The sequence below is a fragment of the Psammomys obesus genome, unplaced genomic scaffold, assembly GCF_907164565.1.
Source record: "Psammomys obesus unplaced genomic scaffold, mPsaObe1.curated_primary_1811, whole genome shotgun sequence".
NCBI classification, from domain to species: domain Eukaryota; kingdom Metazoa; phylum Chordata; class Mammalia; order Rodentia; family Muridae; genus Psammomys; species Psammomys obesus.
The window spans coordinates 8,379,927-8,389,165 of record NW_026590767.1 but is presented as its reverse complement, the minus strand read 5'-3'; the positions used below and the strand labels follow the sequence as shown (position 1 = coordinate 8,389,165).

The 9,239-nt window shown below is 46.9% G+C and overlaps 1 pseudogene; it reads right to left on the bottom strand.

Annotated features, from left to right (window-relative positions):
- Window positions 1-5,061: 5,061 nt before the first annotated feature.
- Window positions 5,062-5,292, bottom strand: LOC129678157 (60S ribosomal protein L38-like; annotated as a pseudogene).
- Between the last annotated feature and the right edge of the window lie 3,947 nt (window positions 5,293-9,239).

Here is a 9,239-nt window from a genome sequence, read left to right as displayed (position 1 = left end):
CATTCAAACCACCACACTCCCCCGTCCTGTCTCTGACCCAGTGCCACAGAGCTGGCGCCTGAGTACTCTGCTGAAGGAGAGGAGATGGTCCTTTGTGTCTCGCCATGTTCCAAGGATCCAAGGACCCATGCCCTCTCAGAACAATACAATTGACACACAGCCCACGAAGGGCTTTCCAAAACCTGCCTGCAATGCCATCCAGAATGTGTGCATGTGTGTGTGCATGTGTTCGCCTTTCTGCCTGCTGCCACATGCAAGATTGAGCTCGTGCAGTCAGATCACAGGCACTGAGTTTGCTCATAGGCAGGTAGCCCATGTGCTCCTATCTTCTGAGGGTGTGCGCACAGGTGCACAGACTTGTGCATAGCCGAGCAGAGGCTAGAGGATGATGTGGGGTGTCTTGCGCTATCACTCTTCACTCGATTCCCTCGAGACGGCATCTCTAACTGAACCTTGAGTTAGGCTCCTAATCCCTGGCAGACTGCCTGCAGGGTTCCTCTACAGTGTGGTATAGATCAATCCTTTATCTCTTTTTATGACTGAGTAGTTTTCTGTTAACACGGGTATACCACATGGTTATTGTAGTGATGTGCGAGCAAACAATTCTTTTCTCTGCATTTTCCAGTTTACACTGTGCTTTTGGTGAGATCATTGTTCCTGTGGTCTGGGGCACCTGTATTGCCAGGAAACACAGATGGAACCTGTTTCTCCAGGCCTCCTGGTAGCCCATTACCTTTGCCGCACTGAGATACACCTTTCCTATGTGTCATTCTGTGAGCTCAGTGGTCAAACCGCACGGACAATCCACCTGTCTGGTATTTCTGGAACTCTGGGAGGTGATGACTACCCAGCATCCTTCTCCACAAGGCATAGCTGCTATGCAGGATCTCTGAAGGGCCACCTCTGCCCGTCATCATGGCAGGGGTGCACCTGCTTGGCTTTGATGCATGGGATTGAAATTCTGACTTAAATTTTCCTCCACTGGCAAGAGTTGGGTTGCTTTTACTGTTCATATGGGCTAAGTGGTAACACAGTCTCCCAAACTGTAGCCAAGAATAACCCAGTAATTCTAGATCATTTTGCCAAGTGGAGTGGACAGCAAAGGGGCTGGATGATGGCACTGAATCCCTCATGCTTTACCAGGAGTGACAGGTGACTCTCAACGGTCAAAGGCTCTCTTTGATATGACATGGCAAAGACTAAAGGGGCAAGGCCACATCTAAGCATAGAAGGTTTCTGGGCACTTCTGGACTCCCTGGGTATCAGATGGGCTGTGATGACATTGCAACACCTGCTCATTTGATGACTTTGTTAAACAGGGCCAAACTACATCTCATGCTACAGCTAGCATTTTTGTCACCTTCTCTGGTATAAAACCACTAAAGAGGGGGCACTGTGGCTTGCATTGTATGCTGCCTCTGCTCCCTTCAGCAGGCGAATCAGAGGGTGGACTCCTTCCAGTGACCCAGCCCCCTCCGCCAGGTAGGCCTCAGGAGCCATGGGGCCTGTCCTGGTTTGAATGAGAATGGCCCCCATAGGTCCTTATATTTAATGCCCAGGGAGTGGCACTATTTGAAAGGATTAGGAAGTGTGGCTTTGTTGGAGGAAGTAAGTTACCTGGGGTGGGCTTTGAGGTTTCAAAAGCTCAACCGATGCCCATGGTGGATCCGAATGTAGAACTCCCAGCTATTTTTCCAGCACCGTGTCTGCCTGGGTGCCTCCAGGCTCCCCACCTTGACGACAATGCACTAAACCCTGAAACTGCAAGCGAACCCCAATTACATGCCTTCCTTTATAAGAATTGCCACACTCATGGTGTCTCTTCACAGCAGTAGAACAGTGACCAAGACAGGGCCTCACCTCTCAGGCCACAGACACCTGTATTGAGGAGGGTGGAGCAGTCAGACTGGGTCTTCTCCCATCTTCTTTATCCCAGCTGGAACTATAGCTTATAGCAGACCCGGTCTCCTGCATCGCTCTAGGGTGGGAATAGCCAGGATCATGGCAGGAGTCCTGTGCAGACCTGAGAGGGACACTCCCAAGTAGGCTTCTTAAAGAATAGTTGATTGGTCTGCAGTTGATTGGTCCGTTCTTGCCTCTGCAGACCAAGAGACAGACACATTAGTGGGAGCTGTCAGCCCATCCTAGAATTGTTGGAAAAGTGCATCCATTTTCTGGGCTTTGTGACAAAAGAAAGCACATGAGTGGTTTTAATACAGTTGTGCCCCTTATCCAAGCTCCACAGAGGATGAGCAGTAATACCAACCCCTACTTGCATTTTGTTACTTCTTGTGCATGTGTTCCTATGGTCTTTAACTTACAGATTAGGCAGAGCAAGGGATTAATAATAAGAAATGAAATAGAGTAATTATACAAATACGCTATGGTAATTTAGTTTTAAAAGATGGGAGCTGTTATTACATAAAATAAAATCTTATGTCACAAAAACAGTAGATCTGATAACCTTGACGGATGCTAAGTGACTAATGGGCTGGTATTGCATACAGAGTGGAGACCCGAGACAGAGAGATGATTTGTATCCCAAATCAGAAACAGTGGGAGGCTGAAGAGATTTCATCACACTACTGAGAATGGTGTGCAATTTAAAACATAGAAATGGTTTATTTCCTCAATTTCCTACCTAATATCTTCAAATCAGGGCTGATCACATGTAAAGTAAACCACAAAAGTGAAACCACCTGTCAGGGACTAACCCTGAATAGAAAGTTACTCCTTACCTCTGGAAGTCAGAAGTCCGAACTCAGTGGGAGGTTTTGCTCTGTAGGAGGGCTCTCATGGTGGCATCTCTCCTTGCTTCTATTCCAGACTTTGTTGGAGTTTCCCAGCACTCCTTGCTTGAGTACTCATCCTCCAGTCTTTCTGCTGTCACATGGCGTTTTCCCGGGGTGTTTCTCTGTGTGTGTCCTGTTTCCTTAGAAAGAGAATCATTAGATCAGAGTGCATTACAAGTAAGAATAAATCTATGGTAGATGATTACCTACGCTGAGACCCTGTCTCCAAGCAGGGTCACACTCAGGTTCCAGGTGGGCAGGAATTTGAAAGACATTCTATTTAGTACAAGGAGAGGAAAAAAAATGTCCCCTCACTTAAATGGCTGAGGTTTTCAGTTCCAGTCAGAGCCACCCCATCCCCCACCCCCATGCCCATCACCCTGTGGAATCAGGTTAGGTCCTGCAGAGCAGGAAGTTGTTGTCTAAACTCAGAAGGAGAAGTCTCAGGATATGAGGCATCTCTATAAACAGAAAGGTGCTTGCTCACAGGCCTCACGTGAGATCCTCTGGTCCCTGACTTGTCACGTACCCACAGCCTGGCTCTGAAGGCCCTGTGTGCCAGCCCCTCCTTGCTGGTGTGCTCTAGAGCCAGAAGGGCTGCCCAATGCGTGTACCTCTGCCTTGGAGACTTATCAGTTGTAGTTGTCACTCTGTACTGGGGATTTCCATGACCCAGCATAGGTTCTGGGCCAATGAGATTCAGAGTCTCTCTGAATACTTTTCAACACTCTTACTCACCCCTGGAGTCTTTGATCAGGGTGACCAGGTTAGAGTGCCACTGCCCAGCCTGGGTTCACTGCTGCCCATGTCCTACCTACAACCCAGGGGCCTATTCATATTTCTTGTCCTCTAAGGGCCTGTCTTCAAGTAAAGTCCTATGATCACATCTAGCAGTCCTAACCCACACATGTAAGTAGTTACGAGATTTCAAACTCTTTTGGTTTTGAAAAATGCATTAACTCTGAACCCTGAACCCACTGGCCTGCTTAAAAACCACATGGGGGTGACATGGGTGAGGAAGAAATGCCCCCTCCCTCACCCCTTACCACCTGTGGCAGGCAGGAAAGCTGGCCTTGAGGTCATCAGAGCAGGAGAGTTGGCCCTGCCTTGCCTACTGCAGCAATTGGGAGAGCGGGGCCCGCACCTAATTTGAACAGCATAGTAGAGCTGGTCCTGAACATGGGGGTTGTGGGTGAGCCAGCCCCCAAGGGTGTGAGAGCAGGAGAGCTGACCCTGCCTGCTGTGTGGTGGGGTGGGCAGGGGAGAAATGCTCTCCTTCCCTCCTTCATCCCTCACCACCTATAGCAAGCAGGAGAGCTGGCCCAGGGATCACAAGAGTGAGAGAACTGGCCATGTCCTTCACCAGAGGCAAAACTCAGGAGAGCAGGCCCTGCACCTTGTGTGGGCATCAGGGCAGAGCTGACCCTGGTTTCAGGGGTTGCTGGTGAGCTGGCCCAAAGGGCATGAGAGCAGGAGAGCAGCTCTGAGCTCAGCTACCACCCAGACCCGGGTCCAGGGCTTTGAATTGGTCCACCCCAACATCTACCCCATCGATGAACTGCTGGAGGGGATGAGAGAGCTGGTCCTACAGATCCAGAACTACAGGTTCTCCACGGCACAGGGCAACAGCAGCATATCTGAGAGGAGTCCCAGTGAGGTTCCAGTTCTGAGAGTATAGCAGAAGCCAGAGGCCTCATACCAGTCCAACTAGCCATTGCAATGAACATTTGCAAGCAAAGAAGTGTGGACAAAAGGGTATACTATAGGACCCACTGAGATATGCTACAGCTCCCATAATGAGACTTTTTTTCTCTGTTGGGTGGGGGAGGTTGCAAGGGTGGAGGGAGAGTACAAGGGGAGGGGAAGGTGAGTAGGATTAGGGTGCATGATGTGAAATTCACAAAGAACCAACCAATAAAAAGTTAAAAAAAAAAAAAAAAGAAAGACAAATACAAAACAGAACCACATGGATAGGCCAGAGCAGTGGCACATGCCTTCATCCCAGAACTTAGGAGGCAGAAGCAGGTGGATATCGGATTGTGAGACTAGTCTAGCTACATAGCAAGTTCCAAGCCAACCAGGGATAGATAGTGAGACCTGTCTCAAAAACAAAAGAAACCACACAAATATCACAGCCCAGATAGGAACTTCTGCTTGGCAAGGTGACATTCTGACTTGTGCTATGCCCACTGAGGCAGGTGTACACCCAACCTTTCACAGGAGTCTTTTAAACCCCCCCCCTTTTCTGCCTTTCCAGGGTTTATAATAGTCAAATGCTGAGGACTGGTTCATTCAGCACCTTCGTGGCCAAATAAGGGAGTAGGGACTGCTTCAGCTTCTCTTCCTTCTCCTTGTCTGTGATGACAAGAGTATAAAGTTACCTGCTGCAGCGAACCTTGAACTTCACATTATTCTTGTTCTTCTCAATCTTGACAGATTTGGCATCCTTCTTCTGAGCTGTGAGCAGAAAATCCCTGATTTCCTCAAGTTTCCGAGGCATGGTGATTGGTGCTCGGCAGCCTTCGAATGCTCCTGAGACACAGTGGCAAGAACCAAAGAGAACGGAAAGAGTTAAAAACACTTTTTGAAGGAACTAAAGAGATGGCTTGATGGTTAAGATAATTTGCTGTGAAAGTTAGAGGATCTGAGTTCAAATCTCTGACACCTGTTTTAAAGCCAGCCATTGCTGTGTGTGCCTGTAACCCCAGCCCTGGGGGGGGCAGACAGGCTGATCCCAGGAGCTCAGTAGCCAGCCAATCCAGCTGAAATGGAGCCATTCAAATCTGGGCTGTGATATTTGTGAGGTTGGTTTTGTTTTTGAGACAGGTCTCACTCTGTAGCCCTGGTTGGTCTGGAACTTGCTATGTAGACAGACAAGCCTCAGAATCAGATATCCACCTGTTTCTGCCCTCCAAGATCTAGGATAAAGGCCTGTGTCATGGTGCCTGGCCTAATCATGTGGTTTTTAAAGCAGGCCAGTGGGTTCAGGATCAGTGAGAACCCTGTACGTACGTACACACACACACACACACACACACACACACACACACAAATTTGGTCTTGTTATATCAGTTGGGCAGCGGACGGTAACACCACTGTCTTCAGAGCCCAGGCTCCAGATCTCCATCCATCTTCATTGCTATTTGTGCCCTTTCCTCTGCAACCTTCCTTGCTAGAAATAAAAAAGATTAATCATGTTTTATTTAGCTGTTTTAATTTTCCTCTTTGGTGAGACATCCCCTCCCTCCTTTCTCCATTGGAATATTTAGGAGTTTTTCTTACTAACTTGATAAAGTCTGCAAGAAGAAGTCAACCCTTTGTCCTTCATCTCCTCGGTAAATATTTTTCCCCTGCCGAGGCAAACTTTCTTCAGGTGAGAAGTTCTGGAAGTTTGCAGCATGAATCCTCATGTAAGGGACATTAGGGGACATAATGGGCACGAATGCCTTTTATTGCAGTTTTCAAACAATACAGATGTTCTCTTCAGATGTTCATTTTTTATATTGACCCTCTATAAAGTCCAGTGGCATAATACTAAATCATAAATAAGTGAAGACATTTTTACAGGAAGCAAAGATATTGAAGTCTGCAGACATGGCTTTCCCCACACATTTTTAAAATTATAAAGTAATAAACACACAAAGTAAAAATATTAAGGCAATGTAGACTGATATTAAATGAAAAAGAACCATTGCCCGCCCCGCGCCCAGCTCTCAGGAGAGGCCATTTTAACAGTTTATGTTTTCAGAACTTGTTGTTGCCGCCATATTTCTAAATAAAATGCTTTTACTGCTGCTTCAGGATTGACCAATTTTAGACAATTTCTACTCGGTGTCCCAGGATGAACGAGAAGACAAGTCATTTTCACTTCCTCCATCATCCCTTTAATTGCGTTAGTTGTATTATTTTTAGCTCTTCCAGCTTTTCCTTAATAGCTTGGAATCATGTGCAGACACCTCCATTTCTGCTTGGCCAGCAGTGGGTCACCACAGAGCTCCTGGGGGTCAGGTGACAGGGTAAGGCTGAGCTCAGAGCTAGAGCTCTTGGGTAAGCCTGAGTGCAGTCTTTACCTCCGCTTGGCCCAGAGCTCATTCACTCAAGGCATGGTAGGCAGCCACAGCATGCAAAGCCCTGCATAGCGTAAATAAAACACAACACCCTGCGCTCACAAGGATCACTCTCCTGTTTGGAGAAGACAAAAACCCAACCAAAATTGGTGGCTGAAAGATACAGGAGTGATAGAACCTAGAGAAAACAGTCAGTGGATGAAGGGAGGGAGGAGTTACACATAATAAGGAACCAGAGAAGGGGTGCTTGACTCTCCCTTCTGAACCTGTACTTTTGTCACCTCTGAAATCAGCTGTAGTTCCACAGCCAGCAGACTCTTATTATGATTTTATAAATGCAGATGCTACTATTTACAATGGGGTTATATAAACAAGCCCTCAACACAGATTAAAAATACTACAAGTCAAGAATTCATTTGGTATTGTATACCTAACATACTATATTAGTCGTTTAATTGCCGTGATCAAACACCATGACAAAAACATCTTAAAGGAAGAGAGTGTTTATTTTGGTTCCCAGTTCCAAGGTACACCATGGCAGAGAAGGTGTGGAGGCAGGAGGCATCTGTAGTCAGGAAGCAGAGAGTGACGAGTGCTTCCTTCTTTCTATGCTGAGATCAGGACCAGAGCCCAGGACATGACGCTGCCCTCTTTTAGGGTGAGTCTTCCTACCTTAATTAACCTAAGCACAAAAGTAAAGCATAGGCATGGCCCAGACGCTAGCCTCGTCTAAACAAGACCCCACAGGTGTACCTGGAGGCTTGTGTCCTAGCCAATTCCAGGTCCTGTGAAGTTGACAGTCCACATGAATCACCACAAATGCCAAATATCCTAGCCAGGCCTACCTTAAATCTACCCAGAGCCTACAACTGGACAGAAATAGTATATCATAAAGACCATTTTGCAAATAAAGTATCTAATACTTTGTGTATTTGTATGTGTTAGGGTATCAAACCACAAAACACAATATCGTGAACAGATTGTTGGCTTTTTCTTCCATGGGAAAACACCAAATGGTGGATGGCACTGATGCAGCGGGAGGGCCTGAAGGGTTGAGGGAACCAGGCTGGGGATCTGTAGTGACTTCCACAGAAAATGTAGCATCAGTTTTCAAGGTTGTAGTTGTGATGGTGTAGGCAGTGGCCATGGCTGAGGCTGTGGAGCTCATGGAGGTAAAACAAAGGATAAAGAGTGGATTCCTGCCGCCAGGCTGGGCTACCTGGTCAAGGACATGAAGATCAAGTCCCTGAAAGAAATTTGCCTGTTCTCCCTGCCCACCAAGGAAGCGGAAATTACTGACTTTTTCTTCTGTGCATCCCTTAGGGTTCTAAAGATCATGTCAGTACAATATCGGACTCTGGCTGGGCCAGTGGTCCAGGCTTAAGGTTTTTGTTCCTACTGGGGACTACAATGGTCATGTTGGTCTCAAGGTTAAGTGTTCCAAGGACGTAACCACTGCCATCTGAGGAGCCGTCCTCTAGGCCAACCTTTCTGTTGTCCCTGCATGAAGAGGGTTCTTGGGGAACAAGATCGGCAAGCTCCACACCATCTCAAACAAGTTGACTTGCCCCTATGGCTCTGTGCTAGTGAACCCCTCCCTGACCCCAGAGCAGCCGGAATCATCTCTGCTCCTGTGTCCAAGAAGCTGTTGCTGATTGCTGGTATGATGACTGCTCCACATCAGCCAGGGGCTGCAACCCTGGGCAGCTTCGCCATGACTATGTTTGATGCCATCTCTATATGTAGCATATGTTTGATGCTACTTGGTCCCCAACCTCTGGAAAGAGACTGTATTCTCTAAGTCTCCTTCTCAATACGTCACTGACTATTTTATGAGAAACCACACCAGAGTTTCTCCCTGTTCAATGGATCCAGGATCTAGCCATGGCTACCATATAAGGTTTTTATACTAGAAAAATAAAGTGACTTATGTTGGGGGGGGGATTGCTGACAATACAATAAACTGTAAAGCAGCTGTGGCTTCTCTTCATGGTCGAGTGGCTGGCCGGACACTAGGCAGTTATCAGTTCCTGGATGGAATCACAGGCAAGTATTTACCTTGAATCTCAAATCCAGAAAGGTATCAAAAGTTAAAGTAAGTCTCTGCTGAAAGCTATGAAGCTGAGAAATCATGAGTTAAACCTTCGTAAATCCGCGACCATCTGCATTATTCTTTTCCATGTCCAGGAAGAGGATAAAAATCTTATACCATTAAGACTTGTATCTGTTGGGGAATAATCTAGGAGTCATCCTTAATGTGATTTTTTTTTTACATCTTTTCAGTTGCTCAAAGCAACACCAAGATGTTTCGTGTGGGTTCTGGGTACTCTTCCATAGCTCTTTGCTTCTCTTGTCCTTATTAGCAGCCTTTATTCTTTCA